The sequence below is a fragment of the Halichoerus grypus genome, chromosome 2 (genome assembly GCF_964656455.1).
Source record: "Halichoerus grypus chromosome 2, mHalGry1.hap1.1, whole genome shotgun sequence".
NCBI lineage: Eukaryota > Metazoa > Chordata > Mammalia > Carnivora > Phocidae > Halichoerus > Halichoerus grypus.
The window spans coordinates 107,406,837-107,429,978 of record NC_135713.1 but is presented as its reverse complement, the minus strand read 5'-3'; the positions used below and the strand labels follow the sequence as shown (position 1 = coordinate 107,429,978).

The following is a 23,142-nucleotide window of genomic DNA, read 5'->3' as shown; positions in this document are numbered from 1 at the left end:
AAGCCTCACTCAAAAAAATAGAAAAATCCCGAATTCACCAACTAACTCTATACCTTAAAGAACTAGAGAAAAAGCAAAAAACAATGCCTAAGCCACGCATTAGAAGTGAAGTAATTAAAATTAGAGCAGAAATCAATGAATTAGAAACCAGAAACACAGTAGATCAGATCAACGAAACTAGAAGTTGGTTCTTTGAAAGAATTAATAAGATCAATAAACCACTGGCCAGGCTTATCCAAAAGAAAAGAGAAAGGATCCAAATTAATAAAATTATGAATGAAAGGGGAGAGATCACGACTAACACCAAGGAAATAGAAACAATTATTAGAAATTATTATCAACAACTATATGCCAATAAACTGAGCAATCTGGATGAAATGGAGGCCTTCCTGGAAACCTATAAGCTGCCAAGACTGAAACAGGAAGAAATTGACAATCTGAATAGGCCAATAACCAGTAACAAGATTGAAGCAGTGATCAAAAACCTCCCGAAAACACAAGAGTCCAGGGCCTGATGGATTCCCTGGGGAATTCTACCAAACATTCAAAGAAGAAATAATACCTATTCTACTGAAGCTGTTTCAAAAAATAGAAACAGAAGGAAAACTTCCAAACTCATTCTATGAGGCCAGCATTACCTTAATCCCCAAACCAGGCAAAGACCCCATCAAAAAGGAGAATTTCATTCCCTGATGAATATGGATTCCAAAATCCTCAACAAAATCCTAGCTAATAGGATCCAACAATACATTAAAAGGATCATCCACCACGACCAAGTGGGATTTATCCCCGGGATGCAAGGGTGGTTCAACATTCGCAGCTCAATCAATGTGATAGAACACATTAATAAGAGGAGGGAGAAGAATCATATGGTCCTCTCAATTGATGCAGAAAAAGCATTTGACAAAATACAACATCCTTTCCTGATTAAAACTCTCCAAAGTATAGGGATAGAGGGAACATTCCTCAAGTTCATAAAATCCATCTATGAAAAACCCACAGTGAATATCATCCTCAATGGGGAAAAGCTGAGAGCCTTTCCCTTAAGATCAGGAACACGTCAAGGATGCCCACTCTCACCACTATTGTTCAACATAGTACTAGAAGTCCTAGCAACAGCAATCAGACAACAAAAAGAAATAAAAGGTATTCAAATTGGCAAAGAAGAAGTCAAACTCTCTCTCTTCGCAGACAACATGATACTTTATGTGGAAAACCCAAAAGACTCCACCCCCAAATTACTAGAACTCATCCAGCAATTCAGTAATGTGGCAGGATACAAAATCAATGCACAGAAATCAGTTGCTTTCTTATACACTAACAACGCAACTGTAGAAAGAGAAATTAGAGAAACGATTCCATTTACAATAGCACCAAAAACCATAAGATACCTCGGAATAAACCTAACCAAAGAGGTAAAGGATCTATACTCTAGGAACTACGGAACACTCATGAAAGAAATTGAAGAAGACACAAGAAGATGGAAAAACATTCCATGCTCATGGATCAGAAGAATAAACATTGTTAAAATGTCTATGCTACCCAGAGCAATCTATACCTTCAATGCCATCCCGATCAAAATTCCAATGACATTTTTCAAAGTGCTGGAACAAACAATCCTAAAATTTGTATGGAATCAGAAAAGACCCCGAATCGTCAAGGAAATGTTGAAAAAGAAAACAAAGCTGGGGGCATCACATTGCCCAATTTCAAGCTACATTACAAAGCTGTGATCTCCAAGACAGCATGGTACTGGCACAAAAACAGACATATAGACCAATGGAACAGAATAGAGAACCCAGATATGGACCCTCAACTCTATGGTCAAATAATCTTCAACAAAGCAGGAAATAACATGCAATGGAAAAAAGACAGTCTCTTCAATAAATGGTGCTGGGAAAATCGGACAGCCACATGCAGAAGAATGAAACTCGACCATTCTCTAACACCATTCACAAAGATAAACTCAAAGTGGATGAAAGACCTCAATGTGAGACAGGAATCCATCAAAATCCTAGAGGAGAACATAGGCAGTAACCTCTTTGACATCGGCCACAGCAACTTCTTTCAAGACACATCTCCAAAAGCTAGTGAAACAAAAGCAAAAATGAACTTTTGGGACTTCATCAAGATAAAAAGCTCTGCACAGCAAAGGAAACAGTCAACAAAACAAAGAGGCAACCCACAGAATGGGAGAAGATATTTGCAAATGACACTACAGATAAAGGGCTGGTACCCAAGATCTATAAAGAACTTCTCCAACTCAACACCCAAAAAACAAATAATCAAGTCAAAAAGTGGGCAGAAGGTATGAAAAGACACTTCTCTGAAGAAGACATACAAATGGCTCACAGACACATGAAAAAATGTTCATCATCATTAGTCATCAGGGAAATCCAAATCAAAACCACAGTGAGATACCACCTTACACCAGTTAGAATGGCAAAAATGGACAGGGAAAGAAACAACAAATGTTGGAGAGGTTGTGGAGAAAGGGGAACCCTCTTACACTGTTGGTGGGAATGCAAGTTGGTACAGCCACTTTGGAAAACAGTGTGGAGGTTCCTCAAAAATTTAAAAATAGAGCTACCCTATGACCCAGCAATCACACTACTGGGTATTTACCCCAAAGACACAGATGTAGTGAAAAGAAGAGCCATATGCACCCCAATGTCCATAGCAGCAATGTCCGCAATAGCCAAACTGTGGAAAGAGCTGAGATGCCCTTCAACAGATGAATGGATAAAGAAGATGTGGTCCATATATACAATGGAATATTACTCAGCCATCAGAAAAGATGTATCCCCAACTTTTACATCAACATGTAAAAAAGAGAAAGTCAATTATCATAGGGTTTCACTTATTTGTGGAACATAATATCATGGAGGACATTAGGAGAAGAAAGGGGAAAATGAAGGGGGGGAAATGGAGGGAGAGATGAACCATGAGAGTTTATGGACTCTGAGAAACAAACAGGGTTTTAGAGGGGAGGGGGGAGGGGGGACTGGTTAGCCCGGTGATGGGTATTAAGGAGGGCACGTACTGCATGGAGCACTGGGTGTTATACGAAAACAATGGATTGTGGATCACCATATCAAAAACCAATGATGTATTGTATGGTGACTAACATAACAAAATTAAAAATAAATAAATAAATAAATAAATAAATAAATAAATAAATAAATAAATTGGCTCTATTCATCTCCCTCTGACTCAAGACAATGTTTAAATAAAATAAAAATAAATAAATAAATAAATGCTGGGTTTAGCATTTTACAAAAGCTTCTTTTTTTAAGATTTTATTTATTTATTTGAGAGAGAGAGAGAGAGCACAAGCAGGGGGAGCGGCAGAGGGAGACGGATAAGCAGACTCCCCCGCTGAGCAGGAAGCCCGATCCCAGGACCCTGGGATCAGGACCTGAGCCAAAGTCAGATGCTTAACCAACTGAGCCACTCAGGCGCCCCAACACCTTCATCTTTCTTTTCATTTAGGAAAATTCCAAAGTATATTCTCAAATATACTTCTGACTTCCAACAAATAGCTTCAGTGCCCACTGCACAAAGATTTTAAGTGAAATTCCGTATTACATGTCAGGGGTCATGGCACATAGTCTCTCTCTGCTCTCCAAGCCTACAGCAGCAGCCCTGCAGCCATGCTCCTGACCCTGGCCCTAGCAGCCTGCTCCCTCAACTCTCCCCACAATTTCCTGCATCTTCAGCCTCCGCCTTCCCTCCCATACAACAAAGACCATTGCCTCTGTTGGAAAGAGATCATTTATTGATGCTGCCTCTCCGAAAGTTCTCCTTTCTTTTATTGCCAAGCTACTTGAAAGAATCATTAACTTTCCTAGAATCCATTTCCTCTTCCTGTTTTCTTCTTGAGCCCCTGAAAACAGGCTTCTGCCCTCACCGAGCCAACACAACCATTCTCACTAAAGGCCACAAGGGACCCAGTCACTACCACCCAGGTCTCTGCTCTGAATTTATCCTGCTTGGAATCCCAAACAAAGGGTGAGTCCTCCTTAACCTCTCCTATCTCTTCCTTTCCATCACACCACAACCCTCCTGCCCTATCACCCACTCAGTCTCACTCAGCAGCTCCAACCTTCAGTCCTTTCTTCTGCAGATTCTCTCTTAGCAGCTGCACGCATCCCACATCCCCAGCAATAATATCTGTGAGAGGACTTCCACCTTAGAACATCCAGCCCAGCCCGTATCCTATTACTGCATCACTAGCCCCTTTCAACTGCCTGCTATTGGGTATTCTCACACAGAGAGCCAGAAGAATGTCTGACATGTAGAACAGGATGAGTTTTATACACCAACAGTTGTTGGGCCTTAGGTAAATGGAGTAGCACGAGTCCCAATTAGTAATAATTACAGCGCTTACTTCATGGATTTGCTAGTGAAGATTCAGTAACATAAATGTAAAAAATCCAGCTCATTTATATAGATTCAACAAATGTAAAGGGTACTTACTATGTGTCAGGCAAGCTTGTAACGCAGCGCTTTACAAATAATAACTCCTTTAATCTTCACAAGGACTCTGTGAGTCAAGTACTACTATTATTTCCATTTCACAGATGAGAAAACCGAGGCGCACCCAACTTAGGTAACTTCCCCAGGTCACACAGCTAGTAAGTGTCAAAGCCTGACTCCAACCCAGGCAGTCCAGCTCCAAAGTTCATACTCTGGACCGCTGCACAAAGCTGCCTCTCATTACCCTCCCCTTCTGCCTCTTGACGTGCTCTTGAAATCCAGTAATCGTAATTAAATCAAAAACCCAGAACATAAGAGCACCTTACACTTCAAGGCTTTCCTGAACTCCTTGTTGATGAACAACACCAACCTAAAAATTGCAACCTCATCGTCAGCTTTACTTCCTCTCTCCTCCCCAGGGTCCACTCTTGCCAAGTCCTGCTGTACCCACCTCGGAAGCAGCAGTCCTGTTCCCACTTCCAGAGCTTCAGCCCCAGCCTATCTCGCCACCACCTACGTTACTTATTCTTAAAAGAAAGGAAAAAAAACCTTTCTGTACAATCCTGGGATGACTGAAATGTGAATAAAGGCTGCAGACCAGGTAACAGTTGTGTATCAATATAAATTTCCCGATTTCAATAATGATACTGAAGTGTTAAATATATATATAACTATGAAATAGTTATGACTAATGAAAGTCATTGTTTTTAGGGAATACACACTAAAATGTTTTACGGGGAAAGAGGTATGATGTGTGCAACTTAAATGGCTTAGAGAAAAACTCTTAGTAATATGTATGTGGTAGAGAATGAGAGAATGATAAAGCAAATGTGGCAAAATGTCAACAACTGATAAATCTGGTCAAAGGATATTCTGAAGCTCTTTGACTATTTTGCAACTTCTCTCTACATTTAAAATTATTTCTAAAGAAAAATTAAAAAAAAAAAGGGAACCAGTCTCCTTGCTGCCCCTAGGACACATAGATCTGACCACCACCCTCTCCTGCCACTCCATTCCCCAAAGCCCCTCACCAAAGTGGGAAAGGCTCACCACGCACACAAGTAAAGTTCACAGGACTCGGCTGGCTTGCAAAGTAGTCCCTGCTTCTATTCCAATCTCCCAGCACCCTTCCCAAGGACATGCACAAGCTGCCTCCTCCCCATACTTGGGTTCTCCAAGCCCACTGACCCCCACCCTAGCCCCGCCCTGGCATTCTCCTGCTTCCAGGCCTGTGAAGTGGCCACCTGCTTTGCCTAGACTACAGCCCCCTTTCTTCCTCAAGACAAACATCAAAGTCCCATCCTTCCCAGGAAGCCCAATTTGAATCCTCTTTCTTTCAGAATGGCTTCTGAGATCCACCCGGCTGGGATTGGTTCACCTTACCCTGCCCTCCCAAAGCAGGTGTTTATCACTGTGGATAGCCTACCTCCCCTCAGCCCTGCACGAGAAATCTTATCTATGTCTTTTATCCGGGAGATGAGGACTTTGCAGAGGCTGACAATAATGTCGTTTTCATCCTTAGAGCCTCCTGCGCCCCGTCATACGTAGTTCTGCAGAGATTGTGTGTTTCAATATTCAAAATATTTGTGCAGCTGGGGTTGATTGGGACCTGCAGCAGCAGCTATGAAGGCTCAAGGGGAAGACAGCAGGTCTGGCAGTGAGAACGGAACAAGGCAAGTTTTTGTGGGGCATGTCCCCACTCTCCACAACGCCCACCTCTGAGGAAAGGCCTTCCCGTGCTCAGTAACACTCCCCGAGCTAGTGCGTGTGGAGCTTCCCTTGCTGCTTCAGTCGGGAGCCTCCGTGTGGGAACGACTGCTTTCAGAACTTTGCCTTTCAATTTTTTTTTAAGAAAAAAATAAAATCAAGCCTTTTGAGAAAATTTACCTGAAAGAGTATTATGTAATTCCTTAGAAAGTTCTAGGTAAAAGGCCAAACAAGGATGTTCACGGAAGAAGGGACACTGAATTCCATTTGCCTTTCGTCTTTCACCTAATGTCACCCTCCCTCTGCATCTTGTCCCTCTCTTTCTTCTGGCGCACGTAAGCCCTGGACAGATAAGGGCTCCGATCCACCAGTCCCTTCCACCTACTGGAGGACTGAGGCTCAAGGGAGGTGAAGGGACTTGCCAAAGGTTATGGCGCCCTAAAGTGGCTCCAAGTTTGTTAGCAGATCTGTATGTTCCACAAATGGAGCTCAGGACCAAAGTCTGAGATCTGGGAGTTGGGCACATAGTTACTGCCAGAAAAGTCAATGGCATTCTTAAAAGAGAATAGGAGGAAAATACAAGACCAAAGTTAGGAGCTTAGGAAAACCTGCATTTAGGGGGTGCAGTAAGTCATCCTGGGGTCCCGAGTGTGGCCTTTCCAATAAAACTCCAGGGGATTACTTCCTAAAACTCATCCTATTGTGAGGAACATGAACATTCATCACTCTTGAGTCAGACCTAAACAAAAGACCCACTCTTTTCATCTTTCATTCATTCAGCAAGAATTGGTTGAATGTCTAACGTATATCAGAAACTACTCTAGGTGCTGAGGGTACATTAGTGTGCCAAACTAAGTCCCTGTGTGCGAGAATTTACTAGAACTAGACACTGCTTTTATAATCTCATGGTATCTGAAAATTCAGACTTCCTAGAGCAAATTATTTATTCCCCATGAACTTCATTTCCCTCATCTGTTAAATGGGAATACCAAAAATCTCATCATCCACATCCCATAAGATTGCAGTGTGAATGGGTGAAATATCACCTATAATGGGCCCAGTAGAGAGCTTCACATTCATCAAGAAGTGGCAATATGTGATTATGATTACACACTACCCTAAAACCAGAGTCACCATTCACTTATCCCTCAGAACTAAACCTAAATAATCCTGTCACCATATCCTAAATCTATCTAGTCATTCAGAATCAACCCTCATGATTTTTTATTTCTGCATTAAACTCTGTAATAGACTCATTACTTTTATCCTAACTTCAAGCAATAATGGTATGTAGAACCACAGGTTTTACATGCAAGTTTTATATCTTTACTATACACATTAAGTTCATAAGTAATTACTAAAATTTAAAAGGTCCATTCATGTGATAGAGCACCTAAAATTAACTCAGATATCACTGGAAGTATGCTGGGTCTACTTTGGGCAACACTTGTCCATATGCTCAACTTTGCAGAGCTGATGTCAATATCTAAATTTGGTTTATTTAAATGAAACACATTTTGCAGAGCCCCAAAGTCTGCCATCCTCTCAGTCTCCTCTCCACTGCTGCTCTCCTAAGGCAGCCCCTCAGCATCTCTGCCCAGCACAACCGCCACAGGCCCCCAGCTTCTGCCCTTGAAACCAGATCACGTCTCGCCAAGGAATTCCCATGTCCGTTGGAATAAATGCACAGACCTTACTGTGCTCTGGAAAAGCCCTGCATGATCTGGCCTCCGCTTGTCTCCACAGCACATTGCCTCCCACTCTCCTCACTGCAAGCGTGGTTGCAGCCACACTGAGTATGATCCAGACGCCCTGTGCATCAGCCACTCCTCTGCTCACAGCATTTTTTCCGGATCCTCACAGCTTGCTCCCTTACTTCAGAGGCCTTCCCTGAACACCCACTCACTCCTCCATCACTGTCTTTGTTCCCACCTTGCTTTATTTTCTCCGTAACACTTATCACTAGCAAACATCAAATGAGGTATTCGTGCATTTGTTTACTGTCACACCCCAGTAGGTTTAAGCCTCAGGAGGGCCTGCATTTTGCAAATGGTGTAGATACAGGGAGGCTGTGAATTGGGGCCTAAGTTTACTAGATGTTATTTCATTCTTTTTCTTAATTTTAGCAACCTCTGTTTTGGCAGTTTGACTGTTCATTAGCACTTCTACAGACTAGGCCGAAAAAAACCCCAAATTCTACCTAGTTACCCCACCACTTGTTTTTAAAGTTTAATAAAGGGATGGTTTGTCATTAAGACTAAAGTAAAAATTTTACTTTATTTACTTCTACAGTCCCCCTCCCTTTTCTTAAATGAAATCAAGCACCGCAGATTTTTGCATAATTAAATTAGTTCTTTTCCAATTCTATCCATATCCTGACCTGTATTCTCCAACTAATTTCTGCATTTGGGGGCTAATACTCCAATAGTAGCATTTGGAGGACTTTGGTGGGTGGGTCTCTGTGTTTTTAGTCTAGCTTTCACATGTTTTTCTTTTTTGCTTTCCTCTTTCCTAAACTCCAGGCTTGCATTTCTTACTTTGCACTCCTCAAGTCCTAGAGAAACTGCAGATGAACATGTTAAAGAGAATACTCATTATCTACCTGTTGTCATCCACTCACGCCTTCAGTCAACAAATATTTGTTGAGTGGCTTCCATGCTATTTCAGGCATTACTCATGTAGTAGTCGTACAGTGTTTGCAAAATGCAGGCCCTGGCTAAAGAGTAGACCCATGAAAATAATAAATTGTTGCCATTTTAAGACACTATGATTTGGAGTACTTCATTACACTGCCATAGCTAACTGATACAACTTGGGATAATTACCCTCCAAATAACCAAGAGATTAAAAGTGGAGGTTGGGAGGAGTCTCCCTAAATTTAAATTCAAAGTCACAATTTTAAAATATTTTCTCCACAAGCCAAAAGAATTAAAATAACAAGTTACCTAAGAAAACGAAGTCTTAATTTTCTGGTTGAAGTTTTTTTTGTTGTTGTTGTTGTTGTTTTTTAAAGATTTTATTTATTTATTTGACAGAGAGAGACATAGCGAGAGAGGGAACACAAGCAGGGGGAGTGGGAGAGGGAGAAGCAGGCTTCCCACGGAGCAGGGAGCCCAATGTGGGGCTCGATCCCAGGACCCTGGGATCATGACCCGAGCCGAAGGCAGATGCTCAATGACTGAGCCACCCAGGCGCCCCTTTCTGGTTAAAGTTTTTAAAGTCATTTGAAAACAATAGAATTATGGGGAAATACGTTCAATATAATTGCAATTTGAAGCTGAACTACTGGCATCCCCTTTAAATTATACACACGGGGTAATCTTTTACAAGTATAAATATGTTACACCCAGTAGGCTGTTGGTTTTCTTTGTGGGCTCTAAAGAAACAAAATGGAACCACATATGTTCGCTTCATCCTTCAGTAGTTCTTCCCTAGCCTCATCACAGGGGACTTGTGATTTCCACAGCACTGGAGCCTATTTTCATTAAAGGAAACTATTCCTTCTTTCATCTTTAAAAAATTAACCATGTTCCTATCCATGTACCAAATTCACTTAAAGAACTGTAGCTAAAACACACCAATGATAATTTGCTTCTATTCAGACTTCTGTACTGACATAAGCACTACCTTTTTCCCCTTCCAAGGTTATTCGTCTGTCTTTCTTCCCTGTTTCCCAGGGGGTCCGCACCAGACCATCAGGTGTCACAATACAGAAGTGAATAACAAAGCACACACCCAAAGAACACACCCGCTGTTTGAAAAGGTTTTCTCACCCAACCTCCTTCTCACTCACGGCCTCATACCCAGCCCAGGTGAAGTTTTAGTTCATGCCGAATCCATTTTAAAGTCTGTTCCATAAAAATATACATCTTTGTATGAGAATAAACTGGCTACGTTGAGATTATTAGAGATACAGTACTAAGTCCTCCCCTGTGCTTAGTCTCATGTGCTCCTCCTATGTCGTGTCTTAGTTTGTTCCAGAATACCACAGACAAAATACCATAGACGGGGAGGCTTACACCCAACAGAAATTGATTGCTCACAGTGCTGGAGGCTGCGAGACCGAGATCAGGGTGCCAGAATGGTCAGGGGAGGGCCCTCTTCCAGGCTGCTGACTTATCTTTGTATCCTCAAAGAGGAGCAGAGCCTGGAGAGCTCTACGGGGCCTCTCCTGTGAAGGCATTAACTCCATTCATTAGGGCTTTGCTTCATGGCCTAATCACTGCAAAGGCCCCAACTCCTAATACTACCATATTGGCCATCAGGATTCCAACATAGGAATTTGTGGGGGATCCAAACATTCAGCCCAGAGCATGTGGTAAGCGGAGCGTGGATTCTTGTCCCCCTTTCACAGGCAAGGAAACAGACTGGGGGCGGCAATGTGACTTCCTGAGGGTTCTCTCTTGTAAAGGGACTAAATTAGAATTCAAACCCAAGTTCAGAGTCCTTTCCTATGTGGTATGATCTGGAATAATACAAGGCAGGAAAATTCAAACATTTTTTTCCTGAAAAGATAAAGATCAGAGATGTGTGTAAGATGAAAGGTAAAGAGCAGATAAGTACAGGGGGGAGAAAAGACAACAGGAGCATTTACATTTTCATTGGACAGTTGTATAAGAAAAGCAGTCACTAATTGGAAACATTTCTAGAATATTCTATAGAACACAACAGAAAGCTACATAATTTTACATTATGTTATGACTGACAACAGCAGAGCAACAAAGAACAAAGTGAGGATTACCTTACAACTCTGCTTGACAATTACATTTTCGCCTCCTGTTCATGTTCTAAATGTGCTATTGTGGGTTGTTTGTTCTTTATCCAACATAGGCTACTGCAGTTAATTCTTGTGTATCCAAAATATATTTAGGAGAGGCAGTACGGCAGGTTAATATGCAGGTTAACAGAGACTACTAAACATAGTAACATCTCATTTATTTCAGACTCTGCCCAAAACTTTAATGCTCTAAAAGAGAAACCCTCTTTTAGAAACAACCTTTTTCCTGTAAAAGGTCAGACTGTGAATAGTTGAGCCTTGCGGGCCATATAGTGGCTAGTAGAGGGAAGCACAGGGGTGCCAGCAGAGGCTAGTAGAGGGAAGGCCGAAAGCTTTTAGAACAGAGAGAGGACTGAAACAGCAGAGCCGCCTGGACCAGCTAGTTTAGGGGCAAAACGCTTTCCCTAAACCCCTTAATATCATCTTAATCATTTCAACATCCCCTGACTCACTATCACTTACTTATAGCAAAGTTCCATTTCTGATGGTCGTAATGATGATTCTGAATCCTAATGATCACTCTGGATCACCAAAGGAAAAAAATCCCATTAAAGACAGAAGAAACACAGAGACATATAGGATCCATTAAGACCCATCAAAATTGGCTATTAGAAGTTTCAAGAATGACTGAATAAACTTGTTATCTAGAATATTTATTTTATGAAATAATTCCCCCAGATAATAATAGGAAGACAAACATTTATAAAGCACTTACTACAAGTCATGCATCATTCCAATGGTTCTACATATATTAATTTATTTAACGTACACAACAACCCAACCAGGTGGGTACTATTACTACCCCATTTTTCAGATAAAGAAACTGAGGTACAGGGAGATCAACACAGGTAACATGGCTACAAAATGGCAGAGAGGAGATCTGAACCCAGGCAGTCTGGCTCCAGATACCATTTCTTTTTCAGAACCTAACGATTGAGACATGTCCGTGTTTCTTCAATGCCTCAGGGTAAAAACTCTTCTATTCTTTTTGTCCAGTTCCACCAAAATAAAAAGAGTGTCTAGACATTAGATGGAGGAGACTGTGTTCTTTTTTCAATGTTGCATTTAAAATTGTTTTTGGAATGAGCCAGAATAAACAAGTAAATGGAATTATGGGAAAATTATTTTTAGGGACTCCTAGTTCAATCAGATAAATATGAGGATGCGAAATAATTTAGTCTTTCTATTTCTTAGGTCAGGATGTGAAGATTAAAACAGATTTTTATTTGTCATCTTTATTTCTTAAATAGGCTAAATTGTAAATTTGTTTTATATGGAAGGAAAGTCATTTGGTTGTTAAAATAACTGAGGCTACTGCTGGCTTATCACCCAACAAAAATATTTGACCCTAATATATCCAGAGTAAAGGACCAAAATCTGTTTATGATGTTTCATTAAAAGAAAATTCTGTTTATGGAGAGATGTTTTTTTCAATAGCAATGACCTAAAAAATATTTCTGGTTACTAAATGGGCATCTGTGTTCTTTTTTTATTTATGCCATGAATATTTTTGCTAATTTCTGGAAGTTCAGAGTGGAGAGAAATCTTTTAGCTTCTAGAAAACAGAGAGTCTACAAACCAAGCTTCTGTTAGTTCCACCATTTGCTCAACAAAATGCAACAAATGGTTCTCCAAAAGCTATGCGCTCTCTTCACAGCCCTTTTGCCCAATAACAAGTTAACACTTACTGTACAACTTATAAAATACTCAACGAACTGAAAGAGTGGAAAAGTTGTGAACAGGCATTTTCTCCTTGTTGCCAGTTTTTCATTTTCTTCCCACAGTTTTCTAAAACTACGAAGCAAGGGATTCAAATACCTGACCCCGAAGAGGATGGGTGAGGTGTGCGATGAAAACATCCCATTACCCCTTTTTTCACTATACGACATAAAGATTAAATCAACAATCTTTGTAATCATAATTTTCATAAAATTATGTTTTAATAGTCTTGGAAAACTGTGAACCTAAGAGATTAAGAATTTAAAAGTAAAATCATATTCCTATTTTTTTTTAAAGATTTTTTTAACAGAGAGAGAGACAGCGAGAGAGGGAACACAAGCAGGGAGAGTGGGAGAGGGAGAAGCTGGCTTCCCGCAGAGCACGGAGCCCGATGTGGGGCTCGATCCTGGGATCCTGGGATCATGACCTGAGCCAAAGGCAGACGCTTAACAACTGAGCCACCCAGGCGCCCCCTATTTTCTTCTAGATGGCAATGATCATATTTTTTTTTAATTTAACTTTTGGTTAATGGTTACAAGGCTGAGATTCTATGTGGACATATTAGAAAAGAGAAAGAAAAGCAAACAGAGGGAAGAGAAGAAAAAGAATAAACAGGAAACAAGAAAGAGGAAAGAAGATAATATGGTAGAAATCAGTTGGCTGATCACCACACCAACTTTCTATTTTCTGCAGACAGAAATAGGAATGTGCATCCTAGGTAGGTGAGACCATGTGACCAAAGTCTGGCCACAGCAATGTGAGCAATCCACTCTGTCTTCCCCTCTGTCACAGCACAGGGACCTGGTGGTAATGAGGTATTGAGAGCAGGGCTCCAAGAACACCACTTGAGAGAGAACAGTGTGCCCATCAAGAATATCCATTTTACTAAATTGGTGCAGCTACCATGAAAAACAGTATGGAGCTTCCCCAAAAAGTTAAAAACAGAGCTACCGTATGATCCTGCAATTCCACTTCTGGGGATATCCCCAAAAGAAATAAAAGTAGGACACTGAAGAAGTATCTGTGCTCCCATGTTCATAGCAGCATTGCTCATAATAGCCAAGACATGGAAACAATCTATGCATCCTGGATGGATGAATGGATAAAGAATGGGATATATAAATATACTTACTGGAATATTACTCATCCATAAAAAAGAAGGAAATCTTGCCTTTAGTGACAACATAGGTGAACTTGAGGGCAGATAGAGAAAGACGAATACTGTACAATCCCATTTATATGTGGAATGCACAAATGCTCAACTCATAGAAATAGAGTAGAATGGTGGTTGCCAGGGGCCAGGAGGTGAGGGAAAAGGAAAGATACTGGTCAAAGAGTACAAACTTCCAGTTATAACATGAGTAAGTTACAGGGATCTAAAGTATACCATAGTGATTATAGTTAATAACATTGTATTACATTCTTGAAATTTGCTAAGAGCATAAATCTTAAGTGTTCTCACCACAAAAAAAAAAAAAAACACCTAATTATGTCACATGATGCAAGTGTTAGCTAATGCTATGGTAGCATTATTTTGCAACCCATTAAGTGTATCAAATCAATAGGTTGTACAGCTTAAAGTTATACAGTATCATATGTCACTTTTATCTCAATAAAGCTGGGGGGATACAAGAAGTTAAAAAACATTCTTTCATTACTATTTACATTATTAAAGAGTACTCTTATCCAATCACCAAAGGCACAAGAAAGTCAGAACAATGGTCCCAGTTAACAGCTTGCAAACTATCCTACAAATGAAATCCCTTCGTTTCTAGGAAGTTCCCTCATGAAACGCTGGGCAGGGTTCGTGGGATAAAGGTGGGAGAGGATCCATTCCATTCCTATTTGTACCACTTACTGTGTTCCCTGTTCAATTTCATCTAAAGAGAAACAAGGGTTCTACAGGTTGTAGAAGTGCTTCAAACTAACCAATATTAACTGCTGGGAAATAATTAAACGCATCACAACGGTGAGCTCAAGAGGCCGAAGTGTAGGACACAGCTGTGGCCAATAACCCAAAAAGCAAGATGACCATCCAAAGTAGAACTATATAAAAATTTGGTGTTTCAAACCACCCACTGACCTTTCTGAATTATTCAGAAAGTCATTCTGACCATTCATTGTATTCTTGGGAAAAGCAATACTTTAAAACCTACATAATTATTCCATTACTTCAATTTAATAAGGCAAGTCAAGACAGGAATAAAAAGTCCAAGAGTATCTGTCAGTCTGAATTTCCTAACTCACTTTTTCCTGTAAGGAAGCTACATCCTCTCACACTTCATCATTAGCAATTCTAAATGTACACGGTGAAGGATGGCTTATCTCACTCCTGGCTTAGTGCTATATCTAAGCAGAAAGAAAATCACCACACAAGCTTAACCAACAAGAAAACCCATCCTGGGTGAGGGAAGCAGACACAGCTCAGAAAAGTAATCAAACAAATCAGTAAGAAACGTGTCTGATATTTTCCCTTTTAAAAATTGGTAATTTATACTTTTATTAATATGCTGATAAGAATAGTTATCTTAAGCAACATTCATATGACACTTAGGAGTTTACTAAAGATGGTCTCATATACAATACCACATTACATGTCACAGTAGACGTACTGGTATTTTTAATACTCAATTGACAGATAAGGACTAAGTCACTAAAAGCCTTTGTAACATTTCAAGATTAAAGAGCAAAGACTTGCTTTGCTTTAAAAAGTATTTCTTCAGGGGCACCTGGGTGGCTCAGTCGTTAAGCATCTGCCTTCAGCTCAGGTCATGATCTTGGGGTCCTAGGATCGAGTCCCGCCTCGGGCTCCCTGCTCAGTGGGAAGCCTGCTTCTCCCTCTCCCACTCCCCCTGCTTGTGTTCCTGCCCTTGCTATCTCTCTGTCAAATAAATAAATAAAATCTTTAAATAAATAAATAAATAAATAAAAGTATTTCTCCAGTACTGGGAATATGCTCTAAGAAGTGAAGGAGCATCTGTAATACTATCAATGTGTAGATGCATGACACATTGTAATATACAAAGAATTAAAACATACTTTCACAAACACTTTCTCATCATGCTGCTGATACTCACCAGTACAGTAAAATACCAGAACATACATACCGCTTTCATTTTACAGACATAGAGACTGAGGCTTAGAAAAATTTAATGACCTGAGCATGAGCTCACTGACTGCAAGATTATTTCACTAAGCCATTTGGCCTCTTGAAATTGGAGGGACACAATCTCGCTAGTGACCAATACAATGGGAAATTACATCACCAGCACACATTATATCTTTGGAATAATTGCTTTTAGAGTATATGAAAGCTCCTCCCCTACCAATGGGTAGTGCTGAGCTCCACAAGAGTGTTGTGCAAATCTAAGGCATTTAACTCTTTGTGGCGTATCTGATGCGGTGGGGTTTGCGGAGGGTGATGCGAAGGGGGGTGCTTTATTTGTCTTGTTCTGCTTCCTTTAAAACATAATCAAGGTGTAACAGCAACTCTTTGGAAAATGCCAACTAGGAATAATTAAATTCTTGGGCAATATTAAGCAATAAGATTAGTACTATATACACCAATGGAAAAAAAAAAAAGTCTTAGAGAAGATCAAGTCGTTCCAAAAGCAAAATTCACCAACTAATGGTGGAAAATGTAATTCAATCAAGAAATTCTTCTTTTTAATTTGGATTTATGTCATTGCTTTAGTAGGTAGTGTTAATAGTTTCCAAGTGCCAGTGTGTATTCATGAACACTTTGCAAATCATAATGTAATGCATTCCTTTTTGGATACATCTTTTGTCAAATCCATCTGTCCATGGCAGATATGCAAAGTTTTACAGAACCTTATCTGGAAAAGAATTTCCATGGTCAGACAAAAATGGCTTTAGAAAATAAACAGGAGTGGAGACAAGAAGGACAGGCTACCATTGTACTGGAGAGATTTCCTTTTCTCACAATGCCTTGTTCACAGCCCTATGTCCACTGGGCACCTGGCAACACTCTACTCTTGTTTTCTTAATATCCTGCCCCCTCCCAAGAAGGAGATGTGAGCCTGGCATCTCAAGGAGAACTGAAGAGATTAAAGTCCTCCAGAAAGTGCCAACACAAGATGTAAATACTCCTGGTACACATACAGCACTATTTCCCGGAGCCCTCAACACCTGCTCTAAATACCTTCTGAATTGCAAGGGTGGCTTTTTTAAAGTCTGATAATTAAGCATCCATCATTTTTATTTGATTCATCTTCACAAGAGCCCAAGCACATTAACATAAAGAATGAAGGCAGGAAAAGGTGGGAGGGACCCTACCACAAGAAGTGGCGCCATTTTGGAAGTCAGAAGCCGGGTCAGCAGTTTCCACACCTACCACTTCTTAGTCTAGATGGGACCCGCACCACCCTGAGGGATGAGATTCCTTTCCTTTCATAGATGCACCACTTTCTTCCGCTAATACAGTCAGTGAGGAACGTAGAACAACGAGCGAATCAACTATTAGTCTTAATGTCTATGGCTACGGAAACTCAAGAAATGAACTCACTATTCTATCTCAATAATGGAACTCAGACCGTGTCTTCATAATGTAAATGTGTTTCTCCAAGAATATCTTAAAACTGCTTTTATTGAAAACTGTTTTTATATACATTTGGTGGATACAAAAAAGGATTCTGGGTTGATGATTTTTCTTGCCTTTTATGAACCTCATCCACTGGTGTGACCTAAGAGCTCAAATTGCAGCAGGTGAAAATATTTTTAACAAAACTTTGCGTTTTCAGTGTGATCTCAACATAACATTTTGCAAAAACACAACTAATGTTCCTCACTTACTGGCTAAATCATGTCTGTCATTTAAATAGCTACAACCAAAAATAAACTGCTCTTGAGTATATAAATAATATTTTTATAGGAATTGGCAAGTAATTACTACAACAATTGGAAGTTTTTATTTGCCACAGGAACCCATGATTTTTAAAAAACTGTTCAAATGGTTTATGCTCGAGGTTTATACATACAACAAATACCCACATTTGTATCTGTAAGTCTAAAGAGGAAAAAATTAGTCAAAAAGCAGACTAGAAAATAACCCCAAATTACCAATTACCTACTTTTGTGCTGTATTGAGGAAAAGTATAAAAATTATGGGAAAGGAAGAAAAATTATTTCTAAGTACTAACTTCAGAGGTAAAAGCCCCTTTTTAAGGGAAGGCTGGGAAAATCAATAATGATTTAAAAGTATAAAGTAAACCACTTATGCTGACCAGTCGATACTCAGTATTAACTCCATGTTAACTACGGAGTATTAACTCAGTATTAACTACAGTGTATGCTATAAAAAGTAATACAACACCCATGTTTTTCTCGTTTCTCATTTTAATCCGCTCCAGCTTTCTCTTAAACCTTGTCAGCAATCGAAGTCACCCCCCCCACCCCACCCCAATTATACAAACCTAACAACGGCTTCCCTGGGATAATTTGATCTGCTTCAACCACACATTCCAATCCACATACTTTCTTCTGTTACGGTTATGTCTGTGTGTATTTAATGTGCTTGTGTTAAGGCTTTTAAAAACAAGCTAAGGATTTCTCATTCAGCTCTCCACCACAGAAACAGAAGCACCGAGAAGCATTTCTGTACATATGCAAATGCTCCAGTTATCCACAGATTTCGTCTTAAGTCAGCTTCAGAGGACAGTGAAGAAAAGTCTTTGCCATAATCGTACATTTCTCCTTCCTCTGTGCTCTAACTGCTGTGTTCCTGTGTCCCCAAAAGGACTGCTAACATCTGCTGTTCCCTCACGGGTTCGGGCAGTGGGGGTGGGGAATCTTGAAACTCGCCAGACTCCAGTGTTCTCTCAGCCGCTGCTTTGACACCAGCAGCCTGTTTGAACCTGCTCGTGTTGGACCTTTATCACCTCACTGACCCCGTAAAGCAAACAGGGCGAGCAAATGCACCGAACAGCCTCCCTGAAAAGGCAGCTCACCTCTGACCCATGGCACAAAGCTCGAGTAACCCTGCCGGGTCTCACAAGCTTTAAGATTAATTGCACCGAACTTGATACACATCGCACAGCACCTTGAAAATGAATCATCCGCTAAGTCAGGATTTTCTAATTACAATCACTCCCTCTCGGGACATGTAATTAATTTACTGAGTTTAAAAAAAAAAAAGAGTCAGGATTACTCACACAGTCTTGAAGATGCAATGTCAGCTATTTAGGACAGAAACACCCAAGGCCGTGTTAGAACTCAGTTAGGACTACAAATGAGTTAAAGCAGGAACTAGCAGGCCTCTGGACTACAGCAACTATAGGACTCGTGCTTCTCATACACGGGGCTATAATTTATGAAACTGAGCCCCAGATCCAGCCAATCATTTAGCTCCTCATAACAAGTCTAACTGGCTCTGGAAAGCTGAAAGGGCTGCACTAGAACAACAAGGATGAGATATTCCACACAAGCGTCTGCTTATCCGGAATCACTTTTCCCTGCAAGGCCAGAGAAAAATCACAGCTTCGCTGTCAGAGGGAAGGAAGGCAGATGACCTGGAAAAATGTGACTAGATCTGGAGCAAGATCTTGTCCAGCTTGGCCGTCCCAACCGTGCCTGCATTCAAAGACTAAGCTACCCCCAGAAAGCCAAGGACAGCTACGGCAGCAAAGCCTGAGGTAATTTTCACCTTTTTATTTTTAGGAGGAGTAAGGCTGAGTCAAAATTATATACATGAAGTCCCTCGGGCAACAAGGGGTGCTCCCATTTTATTTTACCTGTTGCCACTCTCATCTTTTATACCATCATTTGCTATGAAGTCTGTGGAGGGGGAGGCTTAATGTACCTGAAACACACTTGAAACCAAAATGCTCATCTGTGGAGGAAGAGAGATCATTTTCCAGAACGGTTTTAGCCCTACCTTTTCACACGGGCAGCCTTTTTGCCCTCCCACCCACCCACCCACCCACAGAAACCAGAAATAAAGGGCACTGAGGCAGGGAGGAGAGGAGAGGCATTTCATGAGCACAATAAAATGTTTTTCCTACCTCAAAGGAAATAGCTGTGCTCAGAGAGTAAACTGGGAAGATAGGTTACTGCTCAGTTTCTCTGGCCCTTGGCACTGAGGCCACATGAGAATGTACCAGTACGTACCGTGGTGGGATTGAGGGGACAGAGAACGGAATCAGAGCTGACAGAGCTCCCGTGGCCCTGTTGTTCCCTTGGCGATGTTTTCCTTAGTACCCATTACATTCCGAAGTGTTAGTTACAGCAACGACTTGTTATACCAAACTTCTAAATTTGTAGTTATTAAAGGATCTGTGGGAAACATTTGTGAAGTGACTAAAATAGAAAGGGGGGGCAGGAGGAAGAATTGACATTCCACATAATCCAAACACCACACCCTTAGATGCTTGACATACTTCACCTAATGACAAATGTTTCCAAATCCTCAGCAAATCATGTGTCTTCAACAAATTTTGTTCCAAGTGTAACATCAGCAACAACAAAAAAGCTTTGTAATACACTTTTAAAGAACAAAATCAATCATTATGCATTCCAAGTGACAACAGAATTTTTGAATTTTCAAATCGTGTCAGTTTTATGTGTTCCCAAAGGAAAAAGTGGGGAAGGGGGACTCACTTTGTTTAGTCATAAAATACGAACAACGGGAAGAGAAGAGACTTTTTGTTTGCTGCAGATAATTGACTGAATTCAACATGAGATTTGACACCAAGAAGAAAAACATACCGATACACAGAGAACAGAAAAATCATCCGTTGGCAATTCCCACCCCCAAGGTTTGGCCTTTGAATTGTCCAATTTGTGACTGGCCAGGGAAGAATACTTCTCCTCAGCACAAAAAAATTTTTTTTATTTTATTAAACCTTTATTTATTTGACAGTGCTATTGCCTATATGGCTAGGTGAGAACCAAAACTGCTGAGGAGGCAGTTGCTGAAACTGTTGTTCCCTTTACTCTAAGATAACATGGATTATCTAGTCTAACATGGAAAGCAGGCCCTTAAGTTAATATTGTCACTGAATCCTCAACACACAGAACTCCGTTTCCTATCCCCTTAATAAAATTCCATTAAAATCCCCTCCGAGTCCCATGTCCAGATCTCCAATTGTCAAGAGACCAGGCCAAGAATACCCTAAACTGAGGCCCCTAAGTCATTTCACATGTATTTGTCCCAACAGTTCCCAGAGGGGGCCTTCACCTCCAACAACTTTGAATATAACCATCTCACCACCCAAGACAATGGCCAACAAGGATCTAGCAAGTCTCTCAGAGGCTTTCACAGCTTCCATACATTCTCTGTGTCAGCATACAGCTAAGTTACAGTCTGACCCCCTACAGTCAAGCATTTTGTTTGATTCAACTCCAAGTTGTTCATCTGTTCATAGGTAATGTTTGCCCCAAAACATATTCAGGATGGGAGCTTTCTGCACTGCCATCCCCTCCCGAAACTTTAATCAACTGTGATAGCCTGAGACATGTTACTTGTACTTGGCAATGTTGGGTGGATTTAGATACTTCCTAGCTGGAGCTCTTGCACAGCAGTGAAATCCTTACACTGTACCAAAGAAAGTGCTGCCTGACCGTGATCCAACTTGAGCTGATCATGCTGTTTACCTTTGTTTCTTTGCCCTATTAACAATGTCAAGGAGGAAGAAACTACAAAATACACATACCAGTACAATCATCTTCTTTTGCCTCGAGAGGTCAGTGCCATGTGTTAGAGTCTGCTTCTAGCAACCGTGCTTCTCAACTCATCAGGGTTTCTATCAGCAGGTTCCGGCTAGGGACCCTCTCTCCTGGCATCAGCACCAATTAGTGTTGGCTAGGACATCAGGCACTGTCTAAGAAGTTCATGGTATTCAAGGGTCACCCAAACAGCTGAATTCAGGTCTTTCTCATTTCCTTGATCACAACCTCACAGACAAGAATTAAGATGATCCCGATAAAAGAAAAATAGCTCAGGAATGCAAACCTTTTTCTGAACTGAGAGCTGTCAGCAAATCTCAAATATCAGAGCAGCTACGGTTGACTGAAAAGTGTCCCTCAACCTGGGCCAAGAATGATTTCTACTTCCATAAACTAATTTGTCTGGCTCTGTGGTTTACGTAGCCAAAGCAGTCACTTATGAGGTAAGCATTAGAAATGCTCAGACCCACCACGTTAGTGTGTCAAGCCAGTTCACACTGACCCGGGATTAAGCCACTCCAGGTAATGTGGATAGAAAGTACTGTTTTTTGGGGTTTTTTTTAAAGATTTTATTTATTTATTTGACAGAGAGAGACACAGCGAGAGAGGGAACACAAGCAGGGGGAGTGGAAGAGGGAGAAGCAGGCTTCCCCCTGAGCAGGGAGCCTGACGTGGGGCTCGATCCCAGGACCCTGGGATCATGACCTGAGCCGAAGGCAGACGCTTAACGACTGAGCCACCCAGGTGTCCCGAAAGCCCTGTTCTTCTCACAATGCTGGACTCCGCCTCAAGACACCCTAGATCTTGGGACCAGTTTGCTGATTGGCAACTGCTAATACCTCAAATGCTGACACTTAGAGCCAGCATCTTAAGATGTAAACTGAAAGAGAAATAGTTGCTTAGAAAAGTGATACCAAGGCTTGTCTCGCTTTAACAAAGCAAAGAACAATATTTACATTTAAATAATAAGGCATGGATACTAGAAATTTAAGTCTGTGGTCATCACTGGGATGAAGCTCAGGTTCTTGGTTCAGGTAACATAACACTTTATCTGGGCACATGGATATCAAATTCAAATTTGCTCTTGGCACATGGGGATTTGTGGTTAGTGGCTTTTGTTGTTGTTCTAAAAGACAGGAGCTTTAACCAATGAAGTGATGGAGCCTACATTTTGCTTTTTTGTTTTTTTAATTCAGCCTCTCCTCAGAACATGAATGTATAGACACATACAAATAAGATTCTAAAAACATATTACACTTAAAATTAACATAAGCCAATAAATTTTTGCACTCATACATAGTCAAAACTCATCTTCTAGGTAACAGGATCTCAGAAGAAGGGTCAATTGTTCTTTGGCCCTACTGTTTGTCAAAGTTTTTCAAACTCCACAGGATACTACATATACCAAAAAATGGCAATTGCTTACATTTAGTAAGAGAAAAATGTGCATTCCTAATATGTGATACTAAAACCACCTCTTTGTTTCAAGCTAAGTGTAAGTATTTTAACATGGAGGTTCTCAGCCTAGACTCTGAGCTGGGCCGCTTGGGTTCAAATACCAGCTCTGACTCTTAAATGTGGACCCTGGGCAAATTACCTAACAGCTCTATGCCTCAGTTTCCTCATATGTAAAATGGTACCACACACAGTCATTACCTCCTGGGGCTGGGGTGAAGATTCAACAGACAATGCATGCTGAGAACTAAGCCTCTTACATGGTGAGTGTTCATTATCAAGTTCATTGCAATAGCGTACACAATAGCCAACATGGAGGTGAA

General features: G+C 40.7%; 1 protein-coding gene across 4 annotated transcripts in view; it reads right to left on the bottom strand.

The window, feature by feature from the left end:
* Positions 1-23,142, bottom strand: part of PDE4D (phosphodiesterase 4D) — a 1,430,886-nt gene that overhangs the window by 1,372,647 nt on the left and 35,097 nt on the right. The window contains exon 1 of one of the 4 annotated variants that reach the window (XM_078067294.1): positions 18,853-18,963. The exons of 2 other annotated variants lie outside the window; for them this stretch is intronic. The gene's annotated coding sequence lies outside the window, so the exon portion shown is untranslated. Of the gene's footprint in view, positions 1-4,479; positions 4,612-18,852; positions 18,964-23,142 lie in introns of those variants that run through there. One more of the 4 variants, XM_078067295.1, reaches the window with a different exon arrangement.